The sequence below is a fragment of the Mirounga leonina genome, unplaced genomic scaffold (genome assembly GCF_011800145.1).
Source record: "Mirounga leonina isolate KUSES-001 unplaced genomic scaffold, KU_Mleo_1.0 Mir_195, whole genome shotgun sequence".
NCBI classification, from domain to species: Eukaryota; Metazoa; Chordata; class Mammalia; order Carnivora; family Phocidae; genus Mirounga; species Mirounga leonina.
Window position 1 is genome coordinate 2,514,010 of NW_023270490.1, and position 27,585 is coordinate 2,541,594.

Here is a 27,585-nt window from a genome sequence, read left to right on the forward strand (position 1 = left end):
TAACCTCAGTGCGCATGCAAATTCATGAGACCGACGAAGAGAGAAAGTTACTGTTTTTATAGCTCCTACCCAGTCCGAGCACTGAAGGCCCTTAAAAAGGACTCGTGAGCAGTCTACATTACAAGCCATTGTCTTAGGTCACGTTTTCTCTTCAAGTTCAATAGCCACACGCTCCCCTCTCCAGCCATATCATGTCAAAGTTTTCAAACCACTTGTTCTCACGATCCCCTTTAAATGGCCAAAGTCAAAGGCCAGGGTCCATTTTGAGGGCCTGAAATTAGAAACCATTCCTGGGATTCATTTCTTACAGGGAGTGATCCAACTTTTACTAGATGCAGCTTTATCAGCATCGGTAGGTAAACCAGGATGCTCTTGAAGGAAAGCACGGACTCCCTGAAATGTCCCCTTCAAGGCGGAGAACACTGCAGCGTGAGAGCTTTCCAGCTTTCCAGCCTGTGCAATTACAGGCCTGAACTCCCCAGCGCTGGGTTCCAAAAAGCGTGGTTTGGCTGGGGTTAGGCTCAGGACAAAACAATCAGCTCACCTCTCCTCCTTTGCAAACACAGCTTGGACCATGCATTTCAGGCCATCTCCTGAAGCAAAAAGGCCCACTCCCCCAAATTCCGGATGCCTGTTGCCCTATAGCAGCTTCCTCACTCTACTTCCCTCTCTCTACTCCACACGGGCTTATTCTAAACCCAAGAGCACAAGGCACTATCAGACCGTTCCCCCGGGGCCTTAAAAATACCACCTGTATCCTGACAAACTAATGTTTTCAGCCCCAGACCTCACCCTTGAACTTCAGACTCAGACATCTAACTGCCCACTGGGCATCTCAAACTGAACACGGCTGAAGTCCTTGCTCCCCCCGCCACGGCCCCCCTAAACAGTAGCCCTGTACCACCTGTTCCCACCATAGGAAACCGGCTCCCTTCTTCCGGTTGTTCAGGCCAATCTTGGTCACAGCCCACTTCCCTCCATATGCAAATGCTTCTGGATTTACCCTTAAAATATATCCGGAAACCAGCAGCCTCTACTGCCTCCTGTCTCGGTCACTGCATTGGCCCCTCCCCTGTCTCCCTGGCCCTGTGCTGGGACCCCTGGTCTCTGCCCAACAGCAGGTGGGCCTGTTGGCCTCCAAGGGACAGCAATCGGCTCAGTGGTTACTCCCGGAAAAACCAGGTCCAAGGTGCCCTCAGGGCCAGGATGTGTTCCCTCTGTCCACCTACAGCCATTCAAATCGCCCTGAGGAGGCTTCGGGGGTCATGTACAGGTCCAAGGTCACATGCTTGGAGCAGTGAGCCAAATCTAGGGGGAACCCCGGGGACCATGCCCTTAAGACCAGCCAGCCAGTGCCCAGAAAGCCAGCCCGGCTCTGTCTCCATTCTGTGCTCCTCGTCAAGAGTGTTCAGAGAATTTATAAAGCATCAGACTAACTGGTTTGTCTGTGGCCTTCTGAGGTGCAACTTCCTGTTTAGTCATGAAGTTTCACTCTTTAATTGTCTGTTTCTTGGTGGGAAGACGGAGGTGCCAAGAGGAGAGGAAGGGCCTGTTTCCGTTCAACTAAGACCCCGAACTCCGCTCAAGACCCAGCCACACACCCCGGCCCCTGCAGCCGCCCCGGTCAGCTGTTCTGTCCTGAAGACAGCTATCCAGGTGCTTTAACTCCCACGCCATCTCTGGGGATTGGTGGTGGGATGCCCATTGCTTAGGTCAGGTTACTGAGGCACAGAAAGATGAAGCAACTTGGCCAGGACCAGCCCCCTGCACTGGGCGGAGCTTGATAAGGCCCCAGCTCCAGGCTCCCTACATTCGGAAGATGGTCAGGCTGCCCTGGGAGCTGAATTAAAATGCAGGAGCCTCTGGAACAAAAGCAATCGGGTAGGGACATCTGTGTCGTTCTCAGGGCCTCTCGCGGAGCCACAGAATGGGGATAAGAATGCCTCCCTGGCAAGGCTGCTGTGTGGATTAAATAAGGTGTTCTGTCTGACTTATTCATAGGTATTTATAAACTCCATAATAGGGTCCCCTAAAGAAGAAAGCCGGGAGAGTGAGAGGTGAGGATGTGAAAGGAGATGGAGACCTGGCCTAACCATGCTCTCCAATACCCAAGAATAGGACTCTGTTTCCCTACATGGCTCAAAAGGAAGTCGGTTCCTTTGATCAGTATGACTGTTCTGGCCAGTTGTTAGTAATATGGAGGGGACGGCAAGAGAGAAGGCCATGCTTAGAGTTACCTGGGTAATATCCACAAACCCTCCCAAGGCCAAGGAGAGGGGCCTCTGGTCCTAGAATCATTGCCCCACTTTGTGGTCTTTCATGAGGCTACGGATAAAGACCGACACAATGATGTTGCATTTTTACAACACTAGGCACAAATCGGTGAATCATTCCACTGGTGCTGTGGGTTAGATGATCATTGAGGCTAGGGGTTGGAAGTGCTTCACTGATTAATCAACACTAATAATTAACATGCAAGCACATGGTATCAACAGATAAAGTGCAAAAACACAGACCCAAGAATCTGTCACCTTGACAAATCCTACAACTAGCATCCAATCTCCTGAAAGCACAGGTATGCATCCCTAAGTGGGGTGGAATCAGATGGCATCTGTTGTCAGGGGAGCCAACAGGAATTAGAGACTGGTCCAAGGGGCGTTCAGTTTGATGGTCCTACAATGAAAACACCGATGTCCCTCTCAACCACAGTAGAAATGACTATCATCCTACCCATTTTCTACTTTTTCCAGGGTTCCACATCAGTTTACAGTCTAGAGAAAAACAACTTGGACTTTCTCTCGGCTAAGCTGCCCTACGAGGAAGGACAAACTGACTGTAGAAACTCAGACCTGAGCTGGGTTTGCCCCTTCGGCCCAGTCCTTTTCTCCAATTCAGCAGAATTACTTCTGATTTCAAGCAGCTACATTGCACCTCTCCTCGCGAGCAACCACACGGCTTCTAAGGTAGCAACCACAGGCAGGAAAGCCTTCTAAACAAACCACGGCTTGCTTCCTTGTCCTTCTGCTATTTCATCATGGCCTTGACCCCAAACCTCTGCTGAGAGGCATCAGCCACAAAGCAAGCACTGCAAAATGAGTTGTTGGCCAAAACAGAAGCTAAAGAAAAGCACTTGTTACTCCATCCAGTTGAGATTCAGGAAAGAAACAGCAATCCAAACCCACAAATCAGCCTGGGACCGCAAATGAGATGATAAAATAAATACCTAATTGTTTGGGAAGCCATTTTTCTCTTTGGGGGTGGAAGGAACTAACCAAAGGCTTATGCGAAGACCCTGGAGTGTATTTCTCCTTGCTTACGGGTGAGAGATGGGATGGAGGCTGGGGAGGGGGGCTAACAGAGGGAAGCCTGGGGCAGTAGGAAGCACCTCCCTCCCGGGCCACTTTCCTCATGTCACAGAATGGCACCAAACTTCCTTGTGGCCTCTCGGGAGCTGGCCTGAAACCCCCGGCCAGGTTCATGAGACCCTGCCTTCAAAAACCAGCATGGTCCTTGCCACTTGGAAAGGACTCACTGGGTATTTAGTTGACTCTTCCAGCTCAGTCTCCACCCCACCTTCCAGATCATTCTGTATCCTCCCACGTCTACCCTGACCAGCTCAGAGCACAATCCATCCCCCAGAAGAACACCTTCCCAACGCATCCACACATTTCCAAAGCCCAACACAAGCCCATGGTCCTGTAAGGAGGCCTCCTACCACTTCACACTCCCTTCCATGATACCGTTCCCGTCTTGCGCATTTTGTCTTAAAATCCCCCCAAAAGATTTCAACCATGTCCGCCTCCCTCTAGCTTGGGTTGGCGTAAGACTTGCCTCCTGAGGGTGTAGGCCTGGCCCCCGGTTCACTCGGCAAGCCCTGGCAGCCCACCTGCCTCGGGGAGGGAGAGGGCAAGTGCAGGGCCAAGAACCTTCCACCTTCCTGGTTCAGCCAACGGCCTGTGTAGTGGGTGAGAACAAGATAAATCAGGGCCCCTGGGCCACCCAGCCCACTCCTTCCAGGCTCAAAAAAGCTACTAGCTTCTTGCAAAGAAATTTTTACCAGGTCTGAGCAGGGACCAAACCCAGTCCTAAAGGTCTCAACTCAAAGGCTGTCCAAGGGACCGGCAAGGACTGTGTGTGTGACTTTACACCAGGTGTCCCTAAGATACATGCAGACAGAGTCCCAACGCCTGACTCATCCCCTCGATCAAACATTTCACCTCCAGGCCCAGCCATGAACTAAATTGTGCCCCCCAAAATGGCTATGTTGAAGCCCTACACCCCAGTGTGATGGTGTCTGGAGATGGGGCCTTTGGGGGGTGATCAGAGTTGATGAGGTCGTCAGGGTGGGACCCGCACGATGAGATTAGTGTCCTCATCTGAAGAGACAGCAGAGAGCTTGTATACTCGTTCTCTCTGCCATGGCCAACACAGCAAGAAGGCGCCCATCTCAAGAGGGCGCTCGCCAGAACCCAACGGCCCTGGCACCCTGATCTCGGACTTCCAGCCTCAAACGGGGAGGAAAATTCATGGCAGCCTGAGCTAAGGTAGGCCCACAAGCACTGTTCTGCCAGAGCACCTTCCTCTCTCTATCTCCACTTATGCTCACATGGCAGGCATCCGCAGCAAAGCAGCCAAGGTTAAAGGGCTGTCCAAGGTCACAGGGTGGTCCGTGGCAGGATGTGAATGAGGAGCAGATGCTGCTGTCATGGCCCCAGCGTTCCCACTACCACCACACCTCATGCAGTCTGGCTCCGGGCCCGGAAGGCCCCCTCTCCTCGCTCCATGCAGCAGGATGCTACTTCTCTGTCTACACCCAGCCTCAGCTGCTGCCTGGGTCCCCCAGCCCAGAGCCCCTCTGGACGGCACACATGCAGCCTCGGAGAAGCCTCTGAGGGCGGGGGCCACAGACCGCTCAGTGCAGGGGCTGAGCGCCGTGGACGGGGGCCCGCACCCCAGGGCAGACTCGCAGGGAGACACACTGCTGGGGGCCCAAATTGTGGGTCCAGATCCCAGCCTGCCACATCCTGCCACGGCCCGAAGGCAGGCCCCGGCACTCTCCGCACCTCCCCTGTAAAAGGTGGACAGAGACCATTCCTGACAATGGCGGAGGGATTCAAGGAGTCGGCACATGACGGGCACTCTGCAGGCACTGAGGGTCACTCCCCGAGGCTCCGCTTCCTCATCCAGAGAATGGGCATAAGAACATGTCACCCAGAAGGACGCTGTGTTCTGCACCCAGTGGCCACAATGCCGCGCTCCCTGAAAGCGTCTAACTCCGGGTGTTGGTACATATTCGCCCACCGCGCAGAGAGCATCTGGTTAACAGACTGAGCCGATTGGACAGCCACCCTCTTACACCAAAGCACTTTCACCCTGGCAGCTATTTCTGCATTTTCAGAGTGGGTGGGTCTGAGGTCGGCCGTGCTCTCAGAAATGCGCTTTCACATCCTGCCGAGAGGGGCCCCTCCAGGGCCACCCTGCACCACGCGCTGGCTGCAGCGGGCCGGCGACATGCAGAGCAGCCCTGTGAGTCACCCACGCGCTGCAAACCAGAGGCCTCCGGAAGCCGGCCCAGGCATCGGGCCCGCACAGCACCCGGCCGCCCAGACAGCTTACCAGCAAGACCTCGGAGCTTACGAGAAAAACGGCACGCGGCACCAAACTGTCCCCAGCTCTCGGGATGAGTAAACATGGCACTTCGGAGGCTCGGGTTCTGAGTCGGAAGCCAAGGTGCTAAGTGGGAGGAGGGCATGTCACCAGCAGATGGGGAGGACGGCTCAGCTCGCAGCCAAGTTGGGAATTCTTCTGCAGTTATCATCCGGCAGCCAGAACCTGCTTCTTCGAAGGCAATGCTGAGCAAAGACTGGTCCCTGGGATCCCCTAACTTTTAACAGGGTTACACGGTAAAAATCACTCGGGTAGTATTTGAGGGAAAATGGCATGAGCTAACCATGTCATTCACTCTAGTCAAGCTGGGGGGGGGGGGGATGAGATTTAAGAAGCAAAGAGGGACCTGGGGACTGCAATGCCAAGTGTAGGGCGCATGTCTAAAAAGTGACAAGGTACGAGGACATCACAAGACTGAAACCAGAGCTGAGGCCCGGGGCTCAGAAAGAGTTGGTAGCTTCCCCCAGCAACGATGGAAGGCATCCCGGCTGGCTCTTGTTGATGACATTCTCCAGCAAAAGAGGAAAGTTTAAGCCCACATCCCACAAAACCACCAGCAACCTGTGTTTCTGGACCTCATGGAACTCACACATTCCCATGCCATCGATCTGATTCTGGCTTTGGGTTCTGGCCATCTGCAGAGCACAGAAGGCACCCCTTCTCCAAAGAAAGTTTAACCATCTTAGCCTCCCTGGTCAGGGGCTTGATGGGGACATCCAGGTGATCCTAGAGGGTGATAGGTGAGTGGCTGCCAGACCGCAGCTATTCACAGCGGGAGCCGGGGTACTGTGGACACCCACTGGGTTCCACTTTGATGGACTTTCTCCAGCTAGCACTAACCCACTCCCGGGACCTAGGGATCCTCCTTGGCCCGGGAAAGTCCACACCTTTAAGATCAAAGAGAATACACTTCTCTTCCTCACATTCCTCTGATCCTCTTCTGATCCCCCCAGCCCACCTTCCCACACTTTAACACAGCAAGCATACTTACACCCCAGGGCCTTTGCACTTGCTGTTCTCTCTACCTAGGATGCTCTTTCCCTAGATATTTATAAGGCTGTCTCATTGAGCTCTCTGCCAAACGTCTCCTCTTCTGGGATACTTCCTGTTACTAGAACAGCAGGCCTCTGTTCCCACCACTCTCTATTCCTGCTCCCCTTGCTTTGCCTTTTTTTTTTTTTTTTTTTACAGCATTTAGCTCTACTTGGTTCTATCATTCAGACTGTGAGCTCAATGAGGGCAGGGCCTTTGAGCTTTTCATTCATGCAGTGTTCCCAGTAGTGACAATAAATAGCTGTTGGAGGAATGATTAAATGAAAGAAGGAAACAATGGATGAATAAACTCTGGCTCTGAGTACCGGCAAACCCAGTGCTGACTTCACCATGGCCAAACACGGAGTGCTATAATGCTTGTCCCTTAGAGCAGATCCCAGGAGAGGTAGTGACACATCACGGGTTGCTGTCACAGGGAGAAGCCAAGGCCTCTGAGCTTTGGTCGTGCGGTCACCCACCTGCTCCCTCTAGCTAGTGAAATCCTGGCTCCAAAGTTTCACGGGGCCCACTTCCCTCTCCAAGGACCAACTGGGATGTGGCTAGAAAGTGCCCATGAAAAGACCTTTGCAGGAGGCAGGTTTTAAGAGTCGCAGATCCACAGGAAACCAGAGACTCTTCGGTATGAGACAGCCAGCCTTTCCAACTGAAGCCCTCCATCTTCCTGACCCTCAGCTCGCATCCACTGAAGCTGCCAAACTCTGCGGGGGGAGGCAGGTGGCCCGGCCATCGTGAGCTCATGAGGCTCATCCCAGCCCACGGGCTAGGGTCAGTGGCTAGGAATGACCGCGAACCCTTGTGTGAGGTGGCTCTCTCTTTCCTCCTGTTCTGAAGGATGACCTTGAGCAGGTTCTAGAAAAACTCCACATAAATATAATACTGTACAATGTCTGTTTTTTCCTGTTTGAGCTAGAGATTCAGTGATCTGAAGTCAATGTAAAGATTCAGTGCCATTCTGTGGAGCCTGACGAGCTGACTCTACCATGTCCACGGACAAGCAAAGGTCCCCAAATAGCAGAGACACTTCTGGAGAACTGAACCCTCCCAGAAACCAAGACCATCTCCAAAGCAGCTATAGTGAAGAACCATCGCCAGGGACAGACAAACTCATCTATGGAACGAAGCCGAGAGACCAGGAGGAAGCCCAGGCTTACATGGAAATGATATTCACACCACCGCTGGATCACGGGCCCGTGGGGATAGCATGGACTTCTCAACAGATGGTCTGGGCCCACTAGTTATCCATACGGAAAACAATGAAACGGGAACCTTACCTTATACTGGACACAAAATCATTACAAACTTCAGGGTGGAAAGACTATGACATATTGGAACGCGATATAGGAGAGGTTAAGTCATCGGGTGGGAAAACGTTTCTTAAACCCGTCCTTCAGACTCGAGGAGCATCAGAATCACCCGGAGGGCCTGTAAAGAGCAAAGTGCTGGGCCCCACGCTGGTGTTTCTGATTTATCAGGTCTGGAATTTGCATTTCTAATAAGCTCCTGGTCCAATGACACATTTGGGGTAGCGCCACCTCAAACTATGCTCAAAAAAGTTCACACCTTTCGGAAAATAAATTTACATTAGACACTTCTGCTCATCAAAAGGTATCATTTCCCCACACATACCAGCTACACAAAACCACTTACAAATCTTCCCATACCAAATGTTGGCAGGATGTGGAGCCGGGCCATCACTTCTGTCCTACTGGTGGGAGTACAAACTGGTACAACCACTTGGGAAGACAATTTGGTATTGTCTACTAACATGGCGCCTGTGAACGCCCAGTGACCTGGCACTTCCAGCTGGTGGCACAGCCTGACAGAAACTCCTGTGTGTGTGCCAGGAGACAGAGAAAGAGTATTCCAGAAGTCACTGTCTATAGCAAGCAAAGGGGAGAAATCTGGAAACGGCCAAAGGTCTCCCGGGGCGGGGGGGGTGGTGGATGCAGGAGCTCTGCGATGGAATACTACACGGCAGAGAAAAGGAAAGCATGTCGGCTCCCGAAATGACAACATCTGAATCTCAGGGTTGAGGGGAGAAGCGAGTTGCGGAGAACTTCTTACAGAACGATTCCACTGACATAACCTTCACAAGCAGGCAAAACTAAATGTACTGTATGGAGAATCAAACAGGTGGAAACATTAGAAAGAAAAGGAAGTGCCAGACACAGAACTGAGGACAGCGATGACTCGAAGGCGGGGGCAGGGGGGTGAAGAGGATACACCCCTGGCTGTGAGCCCTGCAGGAAAGACACAGGGAGGAACACACTGCGTCTCGTGAGGTGGTCTCTCCCAAAACAGCAAGCTGAATCTGATCCTGCCCCTGGTCTCGCTACTGACTTGCAGGAAATACTGGGGACGGAACAACACGTCAGAGGCACGTGGGGCTTCGATCTGCGGAAGCAGCCGATGTGCGAACCACCTGGCTTCTCGAACGAACTTGATGACAGCAAAGGGGGGAAAGGGCACAGCGACATGAGCAGAGGAAAGAGGCAAAGACACACGTCAAACAACCACAACGTGTGGGCCCTGCCTTGGATCCAGAGTCAAGCAAGCCGTAAAAAAACAAAGAGAGAAAATAGGGCACTTAGGAGACAAGTGAGAATCTGAGCATTGGGTTGGAAATTACTCGTTTTTCACTGTGACAGTGAAAATCAGAGAAAAGTTTCTTAAAGAGCCATCTTGTTGAGAAACCTAAATGAAAGGTGTGCAAATTACAAAATTTTTAAAGACAAAAGAGCTACGAGGCAGTGGTTATGTTCTTTTTCTTTAAACTCAGGGCAGGGACACAATATTTGTATTGTTGTGTTTATATCTTACATATAAGTAAAGAAGCAATTTGGTACTTAAAGGAAGGAGGGAAGGAAGGAAAGGGGGAGAGGCAGAGAAGGAAGGAGGTGGGGGAGGGAAGGGGGCAAGGGACGAAGGGCGAGGGGGTAGAGAATAGAGCCAAAGAACAAGGAAGACAGATGAGCCCCGTTCCCTGCTGCCTCCCACATGACCTCGTGCTCAGAGAGCAGCAGGAAGCAGCGCCCCTTCAGGGCATGGGGAAGGGCCACGAGCACACCTGGGGCAGGAGAATGCCGCCTCCTCCGAGAGGCCTTCCTATTGTGTCTCGAAGCCCTGTTCCTTCATGGCCTGTCTCACCACCTACAGCACACTTCTGTCGTACGTATTATCCCAACTCTCCCTTAGGCTGCAAGATCCACAGCCCGGGGACCTCCCCTCATTCGTCCAGCACCTGTCAGTTGACCTGGCTGGTCACGGGTGTCAGTCACTGGTGACTGGTGGCTGCCAGGTCCTGTCCTACGACATCTACATGCGCTGACCAGTCAGCGTTCACAAGGCCCCACGAGTAGATGTTATTACATTCCCACTGTGTAGGTCAGTAAACCCAGGCTCAGAGAGCTGAAGGGACTCGCTCAGAGTTACAGAGCCAGGAGGTGGCCGAGCCAGGATTTCAATGTGGGCGGTGACGCCAGGGCGCAAACTGGACACCGCCCTACCCTGCACTCTTGCCTCGCCCACAAGCCTCGGTTTAATGGTAAAGACAGAGCTTTCTGTTTGGGCCTAAAATGATCAGAGTTAACCCCAAAGTCCAAGGAGAACCGGACTGGGCCAACCGCTTTCTCTTGCCCATACAGGCTCCTGGGCTGTTCCTTGGCATGCGCAGTTGTGAGCCCATGCACACCCATGTGCACACACACACACCCCTACACTCGCCTTACTACGAACCACAGTACAAGTTACTAAGCCGATACCCTCGGACTTGTTTTCTGCTTGGTACACAGTAGGCACTCAGCAGAAGTGTTGACTGGAACAGACTCAAGGGCAAGCAGTTTGGGCCAGGACGCCAAACATTCCAAAATAGAAACTGGAGGTGCCAACCTCCACATGAAAACACCCCGTCCCATTTCTCCTTAAGAGACCTGCTGGCGTGAATGAGCCCCTCCTGGAAATGTGAAGCTCGCCCAGGAGGGGGCCCGGATCGTATCAGGCATTCCCACCTCAGCAAGAATGACTTTAAACAGAGTGCTTTACGTCTGTCCCTCTGCCAACACCGGCCACACAGAGGGGCCCCTGAAAAGCCAACAACCCCCTTAGAGCAGCAAGGGCTCCAGGGCTGTAAGCTAGAGTGTGAAATTAGGAAGCTCTTTCCAGGGTGGTTCTGGCCACAGTCAAGTGCCAAGAGACCATCCTGGGGTGAGGCCCGGGCCTTGCGCACCCAACAGTTGGAGTTGGGTTAGGGGATGGGCCGCTGAGTAAAGGGATGGCAATTGCAGATGGGGCAGGAGACCATCCCTAGAACCTTCTCTCCGATCACAGTGAAACAGGAAGCTAGCCAGGGTGGGGGAGCTGGTACCTGCCTCTGAAAGGGGCCCCCGGGGGTCGGCAGGAGAAGGGGGTTCCAGTTCCTGGGCTGAGGCATGAACTTCTCAGAAGCTTGGCAGCCTGGAGAACACAGGGCTGGTTTCTGCTTTCCGCCCCCCCAGAATCGCCTGGAACCGCAGCGGGAGGAGAGCCCTGCCCAGCCCCGGGATGCAAACACCGTGCTGTTTACAGAGGGAAGCCCAGGCCAGCTCGGATGCCCACTCCGGGCGTCCGCGGCCACCTCGCTCTCGGCCAGCCGGGCCCCGGGGACCCGCTATCTGCGGGAGGAGCCGGGAGCGGGCGAGCAGGCCCCGGCGGAGAGAAGAGGAGCGTGCGGGCCAGCTGGGCCAGGGAAGGGGATCGCGGGTCTCCCTGCAGAAGGAGCGCCGCGGAGCCCAGCGCCGGCCCCGGCCAAGCACAACAGAATCACGGGGCGCGGGAGGGCCCGCCGAGGCTACTGCGCACCCGCTCTCTCCAGGCAGCCTGCGGGCCTTGCACAATCGTTTCCATGGCACCGGGTTCTGCTGTCACAACAGCCGCAGGATGGCCCGGCGCCGGGCCGCGCGGCTGGCTGCGGGCGAGAAATCGATGTTCTCGTGGGCCCCGCGGCCTCTGCCAGGCCGGTCGGACGCCGGGAGGCCCGCGCAGCGCGGCGCTGGGAGGGAGCCCACCGCCGGGCCGCCGCCTCCCCGCGCGTGCACAGTCCCTGCGGGACGTTCAAGGCCAAGGCACCAGGCCGCTGCGGGAAGCGCCAGGCCCTGGCGTGCCAGACAACGGACATGCCCCCATCACCCACACTGAGTACCGTGAACACACTGCTGTGAAGGCTGGAGGGGACTGCCGACATCTTTCGTTTATGGGCGTTCTGTTAAACATTCCTCACTACCGCTTTGCAGCTCTGTCTTTGGATTTATCCTCCCCCCCCCCACCCCCCGCACCCCTCACCGCGAGTCTCTCAAACCATCTCTCAGGCCTCTTTGAAAAGCTCACAGCTCAAGGTTCCAAAGCTGTCCTGATGAGGCCTGATTCTGGGACTGGGACACGATCTGTCCCCTGCTTTAAGGCACTATCGAACCTTGCTAGCAGGTGTCACAGGGCTGTTTATTTCCACGCCTGAACTCCCATGGAAAGATGTAGCATCTTGGGCGCCTAGGTGGCTCAGTTGGTTAGGCGACTGCCTTCGGCTCAGGTCATGATCCTGGAGTCCCGGGATCGAGTCCCGCATCGGGCTCCCTGCTCAGCAGGGAGCCTGCTTCTGCCTCTGACCCTCCCCCCTCTCATGTGCTCTCTCTCTCTCATTCTCTCTGTCTCAAATAAATAAATAAAATCTTTAAAAAAAAAAAAAGATGTAGCATCTTGCCTCAAAAACAGAGAAAGAACGACTTAGACAGTTACTCACCGTCTGTGTGACCTTGGTCAGTCACCTAACCTTTCTGGGCTACAGTTTCCTCACCTCTAAAATGGGAGTAATAGGGGCGCCTGGGTGGCTCAGTCGTTAAGCGTCTGCCTTCGGCTCAGGTCGTGACCCCAGGGTCCTGGGATGGAGCCCCGCATCGGGCTCCCTGCTCCGTGGGAAGCCTGCCACTCCCCCGTTTGTGTTCCCACTCTCACTGTGTCTCTCTCTCTGTCAAATAAATTAAATCTTTAAAAAATAATAAAGTGAAATGGGAGTAATAATAGTACTTGCCTCATGAGCTGTTGTGAGGGTTAGATGAGTTAGTACAGTAAGGTCTTAGCAGAGTGTCTGGCACGCAATGAGTGCCATCGAAGTATTAGCTACTATTATTATTATTAAAAATAAGTATTACTGTTATTTTAGGATGAACAGTTTTACATCATTTAAAAGCCAGGCAGCACATGATGTCCATTCTGTTCTCAGATATTCATTCAATTCCCTACATCTTACCTGCAGGGAGCTGCGTTGAGGCTTGGAGCATATGGGGGCATGAGCAAATGTTGCCAAGGACCTACTATGTGCAAAGCCATCCCAGGGGAAGCTCTGGGTACAGACAAGTCAGAGATGATAGTCCTTCCCACGCAGAGACTTGGACTTGAGCCAGGAAGAAAAAAACAGAAACCCCTGAGAGGTATAGTGATGAACAGCATCTGCCAGGGGCCGTGCGTGTCTCCAGGACTTGGAGGAGGAGAACCCCTCCCCGCTGCAGAGAGGAGAGAGCTGGGCAGAGCCTCAAAATGCTGGCCAGACTCCAGAAGGCACAAGAGGGAGGGGATGGCATTCCAGGCAGAGACCATGGTATGGTATGGTATGGTTCAGAGGAAAGAAAGTCTCGGCACAGGCACATGGCATCCTCCACTCAAAGCTGAGAGGGGTGGACAAGAGGGACAACTTCACATCCAAATGGTGAGATGCACCTGTAAGCAGAACTAACAGCTTTCCATTTCGAAACCCCCGTTTTTTGTACGAGCCTGTAGGATCCTTTCTCAGACCTGAACTGTGTTCCCTTTCTTTTTTTCTTTGCAATTTTCTTAAGGAATACATGCAGCTAGCAAAGAAGAAGAAAAAAATCCGTAAGTCTAAAAACACAAACAGGAAGAGGTCTCCCCTCAACTCCTGTCTCAGCTGCTCGGCACCCTCTTTGGGAACTGTGTCTTATTAATAGGCACATGAGTTGCTTCTGGTGGCCTGCTAGTGAGGACAAGACGGCAACCCACACCCGCGCCCCTCACTCAGGGAGGGGGCGGGTCTGGCGGCCGAGCCGGGGGCCCCGAGACGAGGCTCCCTGCGGTGTCTGAGCAGATGACTTCAACCCGGAACGGACGAGAGGATGTTAACAAAGGGCTGGCATATCCCAGATGTAGGGATGGGCCATTCCTTGGCTCTGGACAGATGAGGATGGTGACAGGGGAGACGATGAGGCGCCAGGTACTCCCTGCCAAGTGCCTACCGTGGCTGCCCATTACAGGCACTGGCCACGTGTCCGTCATGTAAATCCAAAGCACTGTTATGATCCCCCCTTTACAAATGGGGAAGTTGCGGTCACAGGTATTAAATAACTTGCTGAAGGCCACACCCCCACATTTCCTAGGCAGCCATACAGACAGGGGAGACAGGGACAGGGAGGGGTGGGCATCGGATCCCGTGGGGCATCCACGTGGGGGTGTCCAGGAGGCAGGCAGATTGGCGGGTCTGCCATGAAGGCCCGCTTTTTGGAGTCTCATCAGATGGAGGGAGCGAAAAGGCCCAAGATCAAAGCTCCATTCTGTTTATGAACTGTATCTAGATGACTCTCTCAGGTCATCGATGTGCGGGCACCTCTGACAGCCCCTCTGGGCCTCTAGCTTTGTGGTTGAGACAAATCCTCCCCTTGTTTCTCAGCTTGGGCTCGTGGCTGTGACGGGAGATGATAATTAGGCTCTGCCTTCCAAAGGTGCTCATGAAGTGCGGGAGACTGTTGTCGTAATTATCTCCTGTACTTGCCAGCCTAGCAAACACACACCCCACCCTGCCACCTGACAACAGCTTCCCTTCCCTCCCAGAATCAAATCCAGGCCTCTCGCTGTGCCTCTGAGGCCCTGTGTGGTCTGGCCTACCCTCAAAACCTCCCTTTCACTCACCTCCTGGCCGTGGCTGTCAGCCACCCGAGACCTCTCTCTGCCCTCCACACAAATCAGGTTTCCCCCCAGCTCTGGCCCTTTCCACATGCTGTTCCACCTGCCTGGAATTCCCTTCCCGCACCTCCTCCTCCAGGTCTCAGGGCCAGGCCACCTCCTCAAGCAGGCTGTCCCTGGCTGTCCCCATCTGAAGTTCCTCCCTCCCCCACCATCACCTCATTTATTCTATTCAGAGCACTTAGCCCCAGCTGAAAGTCTCATTATTTATTTATTGATTTTTTTTTTTAAAGATTTTATTTATTTATATGACAGAGAGAGACACAGTGAGAGAGGGAACACAAGCAGGGGGAGTGGGAGAGGGAGAAGCAGGCTTCCCGCGGAGCGGGAGGCCGATGCGGGGCCCAATCCCAGGGCCCTAGGATCATGACCCGAGCCGAAGGCAGACAGACGCCCATCGACTGAGCCACCCAGGCGCCCCCCCCACCCCCTTTTTAAAAAGATTTTATTTATTTATTTGACAGAGATTGATAGCGAGAGCAGGAACACAAGCAGGGGGAGTGGAAGAGGGAGAGGGAGAAGCAGGCTTCCCGCCGAGCAGGGAGCCCGATGCGGGGCTCGATCCCAGGACCCTGGGATCATGACCTGAGCCGAAGGCTGACGCATAACGACTGAGCCACCCAGGCGCCCCTATTGGTTGATTTTTGATGAACATTTTCTCCCCTAGAGACCGTCAGAAGAGGGGCCTCGTCCACTGGGTTCACTGCTGTGTTCCGGCGCCCAGCACAAAGCCCAGCACACAGTAGGTGCCCAGCGAATATCTTCTCAAAGAAGGAATGAATGAATGGGCAAGCAGTCGATTAGAAGCAAACAAGATGGCTTCTGGCAGCTTCCTGAGGCAGCCAGCCCACCAACCCACGCTAAGAGAGGCTATACGCATACTACCAGCCCTCCCCATTTTTTGTGGGGCACTTTTCACACATGCCTCACCCAAGGCCACAAGCAAGGAGGAGGCAAAGCAGGCTCCAAGTCAAGCTTCCTTCGACTTCAACTACTCATCAGCATCTGACCCTGAAGCTACTGTCCCGGGCATTCACCAATCAATCCACGGTACACAGCGAGAAACTAGCTCCTGGTGGCTTTACACACCCCGAGAGATCTAAGAATTCTCCAGTCTACAAATAACAGGCTTTTTCTAGAGTGGGCCCCCACGTACCAAAAAAACCACATAGCTTGGTCAACAGTCAACGTTAGAAAGGCGTTGTTTCCGCCAGAATCGGGCACTAAATCTTTCAGACTGCTGGTTCTTAACTAGTGGCAATTCTCTATGCCCAGGGGTCATTTGGCTGTCACAACTGGGGCAGGGCAGGTGGGTGGCTGGAAGCCAGTAGGTGGAGGCCAGGATGCTGATAAACATCCTACAGGAGCCATCTTGGACAATGCAGATGGGGGCAACCACCCTGAGAATGGTGGAATGATAAGACAGAAGGAGCCTAGTCCTGGCACCTCGTGGCCAGTATACCAGCCCTGGACGCCCGTGCGTTATGTAAGAAAGCAAGCGTCTATCTTGTTTAAGCTGCTGTTAATTTCGGGTTCTGGTTACAGGAGCCCTATATACCTAATCAATACGTAACTTTCTCCTGTCCTGCAAACTCCAACTGTTCTGAAGCTAAAGACTCCTTAATGCTTTGAGGAATACCTCCATCGGCTGGCATGCAAACGCTGTTTTATGATTTCCCCCTCACACATGTAGGGATCATAACCCTGAGTCTACACGTAGGATTCTTTCCTCCCCAACACCTCAGAAAAAGCACATTGCTAAGCCAGAGAAAGAAAGGAGAGGAAGTCATATTATTGAGGTCCATCAAATATTGAGGACAAAAGGAAAAAAAAGTCTATTAAATCTATTAAAATCTTAAAACATCAATTATGTTTAAATCTATGAGTTCATTATGGCACACACACACACACACACACAAACACAAAACCCTAATTGATTGCCCCTGGAGGATGTTAAGGAACTGACCCATTATTTTAATAACTGGTAAATAAAGGGAAAGAATCAAGCATTCATCCTTCTTTTCCTATATGAATTCTACCATTGTTGATGAAGGGACATTTCTCTTTATAGAAGTTTTCCAACTAACAGAAGAGGAAGGGAAGACAGAATTAGAACAGAATATCACCATTTTGCCATTAATGCACCATTGAATCAATGGAGCTAGGCCCTATGGACAGTTACTAACATCACCAAAAGAGAAGCAACCTGACATCATGTGCTTCCTGACAAAAGGACCCACCACCAGCTATGAGGCCATCTTGGCCAAAACCGTGGAACCTAAATCAATTGAGCCTCTAGAATCAATTGCCAATTTACAAGAAATGGGAGAATATGGGGGGATGGGGATGCTGAACCTCACCCTGGGAATATAACTGCCAAAAGCCAGACTGTAAGAAATTTCATGGGATAAAGAAGCTGGTTTTTTACCAAATAAATGGCAAAATAATAATAATAAAAACAGTTCTGGGGGGGACCTCTAGACTAAAGCAGACTTAGAGAAGCCAAGGTATCCCACCTTACAAGGTATGGGCCTGGTCTGAATCCTGATTCAGACCAACTATAAAATAATGAAAACAAAACAAAGGAAAAAAAAAAAAAAACGCTTTCTGATAGGTATGAGACAACAGGAAGTTTAAACACTGGATATTTTGTGATATTAAAGCATTTTCACGAAGTTTCATACATGCTAAGAATATTAGGAGTATTTTCAGAATCTTTTTCTCTTAGGGATACATAGCACATATTTACACATGCAATGATATGGTTCTGCTATCTGGGATTTCTGATGTCTAGGATTTGCTTCAAAATACTACAATGAAATGGGAGTGGGAGATGATGGGAGGTATGGAAGAAACCAGATCAGCCGTGAGTTGATAACCGTCAACACTGAGTGGTGGGTCCGTGGGTACACTGTGCCACCCTAGATTTGTGTATATTCAAAACATTTCATAATAAAAGCTTTTTAAAAAAAAAAAAAATCTTATCCCCAGCTACAAAGAAGGAGAAAGAAGAAAGACAGAGGGAGCTAACACCTCCTAAGTGCAGCTGTCTACCAAGAGCTGAGTTAGGCAGCCACGGATGGGAGTGGCCCTTCCAGAAGAGGAGTCACCAATTCAAATGCCTAACAGGTCAGAAAGAAACCCTGACTGAGTGAGGTCGGCCAAGTACAAGAGAAACAACAGCACAAGCATGATGGCAAAACACAACAGACACAGCATCCAGCTTCAGGAGATAGGAGGGAGGGGTGGGGGGCTGCAGACGACAGCAGGTATGTGCTCTAACGGAGGTGGTCTCTACAGTAGGCCAGCCTTGACTTTGATTCCAGCTAGCCACCATGCAGAACGTGGGGCCCAGGGCGGCCGATTCTTGGATCTTCCAAGAAAAGCCTGAAATCTGTATTTTTATGTGCAATCTCCTGGTTTTTAAACGTTGGCGTCTAATCCAAATATTTCTTAAAATAGTGTGTGGGCCAACCAAAATATCTGCAGGCTAGATGGAGCCCATGGAGCACCAGCTGGCCGCCCCTCCTCCAAGTACTGAAGCAGACCACAACTCGATCCATCTGTAAGAAGTGGAAAGGGTGCATTAATCAACTTTGGGTCAATTCTTTTTTAGGCATCCAGTAAAGCTGAAAATTCAAAAAGACACCATCAACCTCCAGAAATCTATAAGAACCGGCTGCGGAACATTTCAAAGGCGTCGTCCACATAAGTCAGCTTATGCAACGGAACCTCCACTCTGTCCAGAGTTTTGGGAACTAACGACCAGGGAGTGTCCTTTCAACTTTCCTGGGATGGCGGAACTAACAGGCTTCAGATGAAACCCATTTGCTGGTTTGCAGAACGCCCGGGACTTAAGTCCAAACCACTTGCAACAGACGATCCCATCATAAAATCAAGTCAGGGTGCTCAGCGTCTATTGTCAAATGACCAGGAAGTGCTCTATTTTGCTTGCCAGAGATCCGATTTCACGGCCGGCCGTTGAAAGAGAGGAGGCAGATGTCATCCCGAAGCCTTCCTCAAAGTGGCAGGATTGGTTGCTGAGGACCTGAACAGACTTCATTCCTGAATCTCAAGCCTCAGTTTGCTGGTGACTTTGCCCAGGGAAAGACTCCTAACATCCTGGATGGGCAAAACAGGCCCCAGCCCTGCCTTTATAGGCCCAGGCTCAGCTTAACCTGACAAATTAAAGAGGTGTCCAGAATGTGATGGAGAAGGGCCAGAGAAATGGTTTCATCATTCCCTGAGAACAAAGCCCCTCTTTTTTTCCTGAGAGGGTGAAAAGTAAAAGAAAATTTGTGCTAAAATAGAGTTGAACGGGCCCAGGGCAAGAGAAGAGTCCAGCACTATGCCCAAAGGCCACAAAAAACAACATGCACCCAAATCTCAACTCTACGGAATGGAGTGAAACCAGGGCTATTTCATAAAAGATTTTTTTTTTTCTGGGTAAATAAAGCTCTACTGTTTATCTGCAATGGGTTTCTTGATGGGGGAAAGGGTGGGGAGTACAGAGAAAAAGGCAGCATTAAAAGAAGATTTGATTAACGGCCATGCATCTAACTCATAGCCTCAAGCAACTAAACTGCTTTTCAAGTTCTACTTTTCTAGAGAGAAACAAATTACAGCTAGCCCAGATACAGTGAAGGTTCGTATTTTTTAATACAAAAATTCTGGACTATCTTGGCTTGTGGCCTGGGGCGAGTAAAGAGGCACCACAACCACAGTCCTCCACGTAAAGATGCTCACAACAGTCACTGTGTCATCCTGCAAGGAGCAAAGTCCCCGGCATGCCCAGCACACTGGCTAGGGAGGAAGTGAGCCTCAGCATTTCTGCATTCTCTGCTAGTAAGCATGAAAACAGAGAAGAGCTTTTCAAAGCAGGTTTGGGTGCTGATCTACCCATAAATCTTGTTTTACTGATCACCTTATTCCTGCACAAGGATATTCACTTGTTACCACAAGACAATAACCTCACTTGGAGGTAGAAATGATAGCCACGCAAATGACTCAGAACAGCTAAAAGCGTGGGTTTTGGTGGATGACTGTGGGGCCATCGGATGACACCAAGTGATGTCTCTCTTGGTCCTCTTTATTGGGCCCTGTCTGCTCTCTGTGGGTCAGATGCTGCTCTGGAATGCAGGCTGAGTGGACAGCGAGTCTGAGAATGGACTTTCTTGTGGTTTGGTAGCTTTTGACCTTGAAAGGCAAGAGCACATTCCTATGGAAACATCTGCGCTGCAGAATTTCAAAAAGATGGCTGAGCGTTTCTGGGTCTGGACTCCACTGGAAGGTGGCTCCTTATATTTACATGAGCTAGCAACAGAAAGTACACATCATTTGGGATCAAAGGACACCCAAGTGGCACAGCGAGAAATCTGAGCTTCTTAGAAGGTGGGGAAATATCAAGAGGGGCAAAACAAAGATGCCACTAGGGAGGTACCTACATGATGCTCCGTCTCCTGAAAGAGAGAGACGCAGGCCTGCTATTAGCTCATTAATTGATCTTCCAGCAGTAGCCCTTGGGAATTTTGTGGGCTCGTCTCTAGGCAAGCAGTTTCCTGGACTTTGGAATTTTCTAGTAGGACTGTAAATATCCTTTGCTGAATTCACAAGAAGTAGCCTAGCAAGGTCATAAGGACACAGGCTGAGTCAGCCTCTGGGTTCTTCTTCAAAGCCCAGCTCGGCCCTGACTACCTGCATGGCGGTCTTAGTCTGTTCCAGCTGCTATAACAAGCCCCTGGGTGGTTCAGAAACAGCAAATATTTATGTCTCACAGTTCTGGAGGCTGAGAAGTTCCAAGATCAAGGCACCACCAGATTCAGCGCCCTTCCTCATAGACAGCTGCCTTCCCCTATAAGCTCACATGGCAGAAGGGAACTAGGGAGAGTTCTGTGGGGTCTCTTGCATAAGAGCACCAATCCCATTCAGGAGGCTCCGCTCTCATGCCCTAAGCACCTCCCAGGGGCCACACTTCCTAATACCATCACCTTGGGAGTTAGGCCTCAGCATATGAATTTTGTGGGGACCCAAATATTCCAGACCATAGCAATGGCCCAGAACTGATGATGATGATGATGATGCGGGGTGGGGTGGGGGGTGGTGGTGGTGGTGGTAAAGTATTCCTATAACTACTGAGCACTCACCGTGCATACCAGGTACTGGCCAAAGCGCTTTCCTTCCAAGGAGGCTCCCTTTTGCCATTCTTACCAGAACCCTCAGAGTCAGGGCCATCATCGTAAGTTACTTGCCTGAGGCCATGAGAGAGTGAAGTGGTGAGGCCAGAATGAAAGAAAGCCAGGCAGGATGACCCCAGAAACTCTCCACCCCACAGGCCTCCGAATCCAGGCTGGACCCTCAGACCAGCCCTTCCATTCCTGAGAACCAGCCCCTGACATGCCCGCCCACCCCTTCAGCAGGTGACAGGTTCACAACATGCTGCTTGTACTAGAGACACCCAACTCCCCATCCACGGGGGACCCAGGAGTAGATCTGCAACATTTTGTAGAAGGAAGGAGGAAAATAGGAAGACATATTTGCACCTGCCTGTGATTACATAAACTCCATAGCGTGCACTCCCAAGGGGGTGAAGACTGGATTTAGGGAGTGAAGAAATCTTATATATCATAAGCAGATGTACAGTGTGTCTGTGGGACTGACACTCATGGGGGCACTGATAGGAAAGAACTGCAAAAGGAGCCTGGCCGGACAGGGTGGTGGTAAAGAAAATGAGGTTGAGAAAGGCTGTTCTAGAAGGCTAGAGAGGGGGGCAGGGCAGAAATGGGAGCAAGACTGCGCTGGACGGATCTTTTTATATGGTTTTGTTAAGCATGTGAACATATTGCCTAAATAAAATATAAACATCTTCAAATGAACTTTAAGAAAGAATGCTGACCAAAGACCTCAGCCAGGGCGGGACTCTGTTGGCGCCCACTAAGGGCGGCCATGTGAATTAAACTTGGCTTTGGTTTCTGGTGAACAGCACCGCCCTGATCCACAGGCACCGGAAGCCGACTCTCGAGGCGTCCGTGGCCTCTGGGCCGCCCCTCCGGGCAACCGCGCTGCTTGGTCCTCACTAGAATCCACGATCCCCGTGTTTCCCCCAGCCCTCCGGGGGCCGACGCGGCAGCCCCAGGCTGGGGGCTGACCGTGGGCTGTGCACACCTCTCCCCTCCCCTACAGGAGCTGCTTTGTCACAGGCTTGCCGTGGGCACTGGGCAGCCCCAGGAAAGATTCCTGACCTGCTGAACAAAGCTGTGCCAGGCCCCCTCAGCTCCCTCCCCCCTTCCTGCGCATCCCTCTGTCCATTCTTCCCTGGCCGGGTTCTCACGTGCGGGTGGGTCCAGCTTCCGACTCCCGCGGCCCCCCTGCCAATGGCACGACTAGCAAAACTTGGGCCGCTGGTCCACGCTCTGCCAGGGGAGCACAGCGGGGGCCACGCTAACTGGCCTTTCCAGCAGTCCTCGGGCAGCTGGCATATCTCCTCGTGCAGGCAAACATCCCGAGGTCCCCAGAAGGTAGCCTGGGAAGGGCCCCCTGAGCCCATGCCATGTGAGGGGACAGGGCCTAAGGGTCCTCATCCCCAAAGACCAAAATAGCCAGTTTTTTATTTTCCTATGCAAACACACTTTTAAAAAATGTAAGCCGTGTCCTGCAAGAAGTCTGCTAAGCTCCTAAACAAAACCAGCCGCTAACGTTTATGGAGCGTTACTTTGCGCCAAGCACCCTTCTAACACGTATCCACTCACTTCTCACGGCAGCCCCGGCAGGGAGGAGGGGGGATCGTGTCCACGGGATAGACAGGGAGGTGGGGGCACAGCCAGGCAGTCACCCGCCCGAGGGCACAAGTCTGCAGTGGAGCGGACACTCAAAGCTGGTGTCTCACGTCACAGGGAGTCACGCTGAGTAAACACTGACAACTGGACGCAAGGCAAGGGGAGGATGAAAACAAGACGCAGAACACAGAAGGCATGAGAGCAGGCCACCGCCTTGCACGGTTTCTGCAGGGGGGGCTGACCCTTCGGCCCTGCGCGTCCTGCCAGCCCTAAGCAGCCACCTCCATGGAGGATTCCACAGGGGTGCGGGCAGCCCTTCCCACCGTGCCCGAGTGGCTCTTCCAAGGGGAGAAAGGAAGCTGTCGGCGGCCACCTGACCTCCCTGGGCCAGGCCAGCAGTGCTCACCTTCCCTGCCAGGTCTTTCCCTGGGTGTGGAGGGGGGAGCTTGGGACCGTGAAACTTGGGACTGTGAAACTTGGGACTGTGTTGGCCCCCGAGGTGAACAGAGCATCTACAGTGTTTCTTTGCTGCCGGAAAACCGGTCACAGATCTGTGCTTTCTCCTAAGGCTTATCCTACTTGCTTTTTGCATATTCTTGTCAAACCAAAAAAGGCCACAGGGGCCAAGATACAGGTAAGCCTGGAGATGGCGCCACGAGAAACTTGAAGGGAAGCAGAGCTACTGTGATCATCACGATTGTGATTAATGGAGCCAAGAGTGAGCGCTGGACATCTTTCAGGAGTCTTATGTCCTTGGCTGGCAACTCCAAGTTCAAATCTTCGTGCATCTTTTGCAGTTTGAGTATCCGAGTGACAGGTGGAGTTTTCACGAGTGAGAAAACAGAGGCCGGGAGAGTGTTGGTAGCTGAGACCCAACCCACCTGGTGTGTCCAGGGTCTGCAGGCTGGACCCCCCACCACCAGGCATGTTCATCAGCAGTGAGGGCAGACCCCAAGTAGCACGAACCACGCTTCGGATGACCTCCTGTGCCGCCCATGCCTGCCGTGGGCGGATAAACTGGCACAACCACTTGGGAAGAGTGTCTGGCAAGGGTCTACTCCTGACCGCGTGTCTGGGCACCCAAAGAAGAATTCACAGAAATTTTATTCATAAAACTGGAAATGAGCCAAACGTCCATCGACAGAAACATGGGTACAGAGACGACAGGATGGTCCCTCAGTGGAACGATCCAAAACAACAAGATGAACGAACCCCAACTGCACCCAATGGTATCTCCGGATCGCCCAGGCCCGCGGTTGATGGAAAGAAGCCGACACACATGAGCACCATTGTATGACGTCCTTCTATACAGAAAGGCAAAACTAATCTCTGGGGTTAGGGGCCAGGAGAGTGACCATGCTGTGTGATGGGACAGAGGAGGGGGGACCCATGGGGGCTGCTGGGGTGCTACCATGATTCCATGTCATGCATGGTCCAGGTGGTAATCGGAGCATGCGACTCATTTCTGAATGTGCGTGTATCTCGATACTGAAATATGTAGAGAGATACTCAAATTCATTCAATGTATTACAATAAATGATTTTTTTAAGTAGTTCACACGAAGACCAGAGACGCAGAGCCAAAACCAGACTGGTCTCTGCTCTTCACACGTGTAGGAACGCTCACACTATCTGCCATCCTCCCGAGCCACTGGCGGATGCTCCAGCGCCACCGAGACCACATCCTTTCTCCCCAAGACATTTCCAGAATGGGATCGAGGAACTCCTTGGAGAGTCCCAAGCCTCCCCCGTCCCTCGTCCTCTCGTCTGTGGCTGAACCTCAAGGCGGATGGCATAGGCCTGCCACGCAGAGCCTGCGGTGAGATGGCCCGATGACCCGAGAGCCCCTGGTTCTGCAGAGACTGTGCCATCGGTGGCCCCGGCCGGAGCCTGTCCATGCCTCTCCCCTGCCTGGGCCTGTGCGGCACACCCCCTCCCTACCTGCCGGATCCAAGGGCCCTGGGCCCAGGAGGCACGGCCACCCGCCCCCCATCGCTCCAGGCAGCGGCAATCCAAGAGCTACTTGTGAACTAGTCCCGTTTTGACAATCCCAGTCACATTTTAAATAATCGCACTAGCGAGAGGACGCGTCAGGCAACCTTCTGTAAAACGTGTCACCCCTCCGTAACCCGCCGGCTGCTGGATTCTCACTCTTTGTATCTGGCTTTGTCTGAAACAAAGTAAAGCCCCTGTTGGCCGACTCTTGCCTCCCAGTGGTCCATTTTCCAAACACAGTCAGAGTCATCTTTTTAAAAGGTAAATCAAATCACACTGCACTGACAAAAACCCGCCAGCGCTGTCCCCACCTCCCCACAGCAGCCTTTCTGTGCACTGAGTCTCAGGGGCCAACACCACCCCCACCCGGCCGCACTCTCGCTCCTAACCTTGCACAATTTCCCTCATGGCCTTTTATCACCATCTGAAATATGCTTACTACCTTACATACTAATGTCTATCTCCTTCCCTGAAAAATTACCCCACACGAGCAAGGACTTCATCTGACTTGTTCGCCGGTGTACCCAGGTCCCAGAACAGTGCCAGGCACGGAGTAGGTAACCAGCCACTAGCTAGGGGTGGGGAGGGAGCTGCAGGGGGAGGGCAGGAGGGTCAGGATGGAGGGGACAGAGGGAGGGAGGGAAGCCTACCGGCAGGGAGGACTAACAAGAGAGGGTGGAGGCAGGAAGGGAAGGAGGGAAGAATGCATTCACTGCTGGTGTTTTCCAGGCAAAACCGGGGACTTCAGAACAAGGAGGTTGTAGGGACAAGAGGACAGAGAAAAAACAAGGGAGTGCGTGTGCAAAGCCTACCTTTCCGAAAAACTACGGAAAGTGCCTGGTGTGGGTAGAGGAGCGTAGGGAGAGGAAGGGGTGGGGATGCACGTGGCTCTGGAATCTCACTTATGTTGCCAGCTCTAAATGAGACTTTTTGAAAATGTCTCAAGTCCTTGGAGTGGAAAAAGCAGAAGCTGCATTTTGGAGTTCCAAGACAAAGTGCGGCCCAGACACATGGTCTGTGTGCAGGAATGCAACGTGACAGAGTCAGGTAGAACGCCCGGACAGGACCCTCTGGACCATGCTCAAAGGGTCAGGAAAAGAAACCCAAACGTGGGGGCTTCCAGGGATCACAGTCAAGTGGCCCATTCAACTTCAAAGATGATTTGTTACGTTTGGACCTGAGTCTGGTGACCCCTTCCTTTTCCAGCTCGAGGAACCTTCCCTTGACCCTCAAAACACTTAAGCCCGCTCTCTCGAACTTTCCAAGGAAAGCACACTCTGCCCGAATCTGAAGGCCCATGAAGGGCACGGGAGAAATCCCCGCACGCCGGAAGCACATGCCGATTCCTGGTTGGGCAGCCAGATACGGCTTTCGTGGGCAGGGCCCCCTTGGCGTAATCCGTGAAAGGCACAGAAAAGGAGCTTCCCAACCCAGGATGTCTCCCAACCGGACCAGAGAAATGACTCAGGGATTTCCAGTTTGCCTGTCAGAAGTCAACTGAGAAGCCTGACTCTCACAACCACGAAGCCAACGGTGGAACCCAAGCATGTTTCGTTGGAGGGGTCTGAGATCTCGGCGGTCAGGAGACCAAAGGGCACACACCTCTTCCTGGCAGCCGCAGTGGCAGTGATGTTTGGGGCTTACACGGGGCACAGCTGGCCACACTGGCTGGTCCTGGGTTGTATAGAGGCTTGGGGACACTGCCGGTCAAGTACTGAACATCTACCCAGCAGCCACCTTGCTGCCCTTTGGAAGCCACACAGGTAGAAATTACTCTCTTGCCTTGTCCTGCTCTGGCCCCACGTGAAGCCAAAGAACTCAGAAGCATGAATACAGGCGTATGGGCTGGGGGCAGTACTGGGCTTCTGAACTCCGAAACTCCCTCAAGGTTATTTCCCCAGAATGTTGGGGAACCGAGGTTCCAGGTTTGCCTATGTTGTACCACTCTAGGATTCCATTCACAGCGAGAATAATAAAATGCAGTGTGACCAGCATCCCCTGGAGTTGCACGTTCTCTTACGTGTGACTGAGTAATTCTAGAAAGGGCTACATCTCTCATTTTAGAGATTGATAACGTCCATGAGTGCAGTAAAGGCACTGAGAAGTCCTGCAGTAAACAAGTTTTTTAAAACTTGGTTTTACAGATTCTTTTTTTTTTTTTTTACCTTTTTAAGCCATGGCCCCCTCACTTCAGAGAATATCTCCTAAAATCCCGTGGAGTTGGGCTTGTGCAGAAAGTATTCAAGAAAAGGCTCCATCAGGAGAAGCAATTTCACTGCACTCAGTTCTCCGAGACATCCTTAGGGCTGACTCATGTTACTGACCTGCCAAGAGCTCACTTTCACCATGACTTTGAACCTGCCTGTGTTCAGAAAGGCATTTAGGAGGCCCTAAAGGGTCCCTATCCTCAGCTGCTTGGTCCGCAACTCAGGCTTCTGTGAACACAGGAAGCACTTCTGTGGGTCTGGGGCCATGACAGACCCTCGAAGGTGAGTCATGACCATCTGGATACTGATAAATCCCTAAGAGCCAGGGCACGGACTAACTCGCCATCTCTAACAGAGACCCTCACCGTTTGTCTTTAATGTGGAATGACAGACAGGTGGGAGGGGCCGGCACACATCTAGCTCGGGGAGACCAAACCAACCACCAGACACAGAGTCAGCTGGGGAAAGTTACCTGGGCCCGCTCAGACATTTTTTTTAGGAAGCACCTCATCCCTGACACATCCCCCAAGCTCGTGCGTGGAGAGAGGTCTGGTTACAGCCACATTTCATTTATCCGCTTGCATTTGGCATTATGCATGAAATGGATTTTCTACAAGATAGCTCCCTTTCAAATAAGCAACCAAAATTTTATCTTCACCATCTGTAGTGTAAATTGTTCGAGGATGGATTGCACGTGGGTCTCCCTTTTAAAACCGAGCACAGTGACCCTAACTCAACCTGTGTCTGAATATTCAGGATGAGACAGATCAATTATTAACACAGCAACACCCTGAGGTCAGCCTTGCAAGGACAGTTTGACTCTATACTAAGTGGCCCAAGACATCTTTGCTCGATGTGCCTTGGGGGAAGTCTGTGATCAATAGTTTTACT

General features: G+C 52.2%; 1 protein-coding gene across 4 annotated transcripts in view; it reads right to left on the reverse strand.

Moving 5' to 3' along the window:
- Positions 1 to 27,585, reverse strand: part of NFATC2 (nuclear factor of activated T cells 2) — a 158,415-nt gene that overhangs the window by 11,829 nt on the left and 119,001 nt on the right. The gene's annotated exons all lie outside the window — the stretch shown is intronic.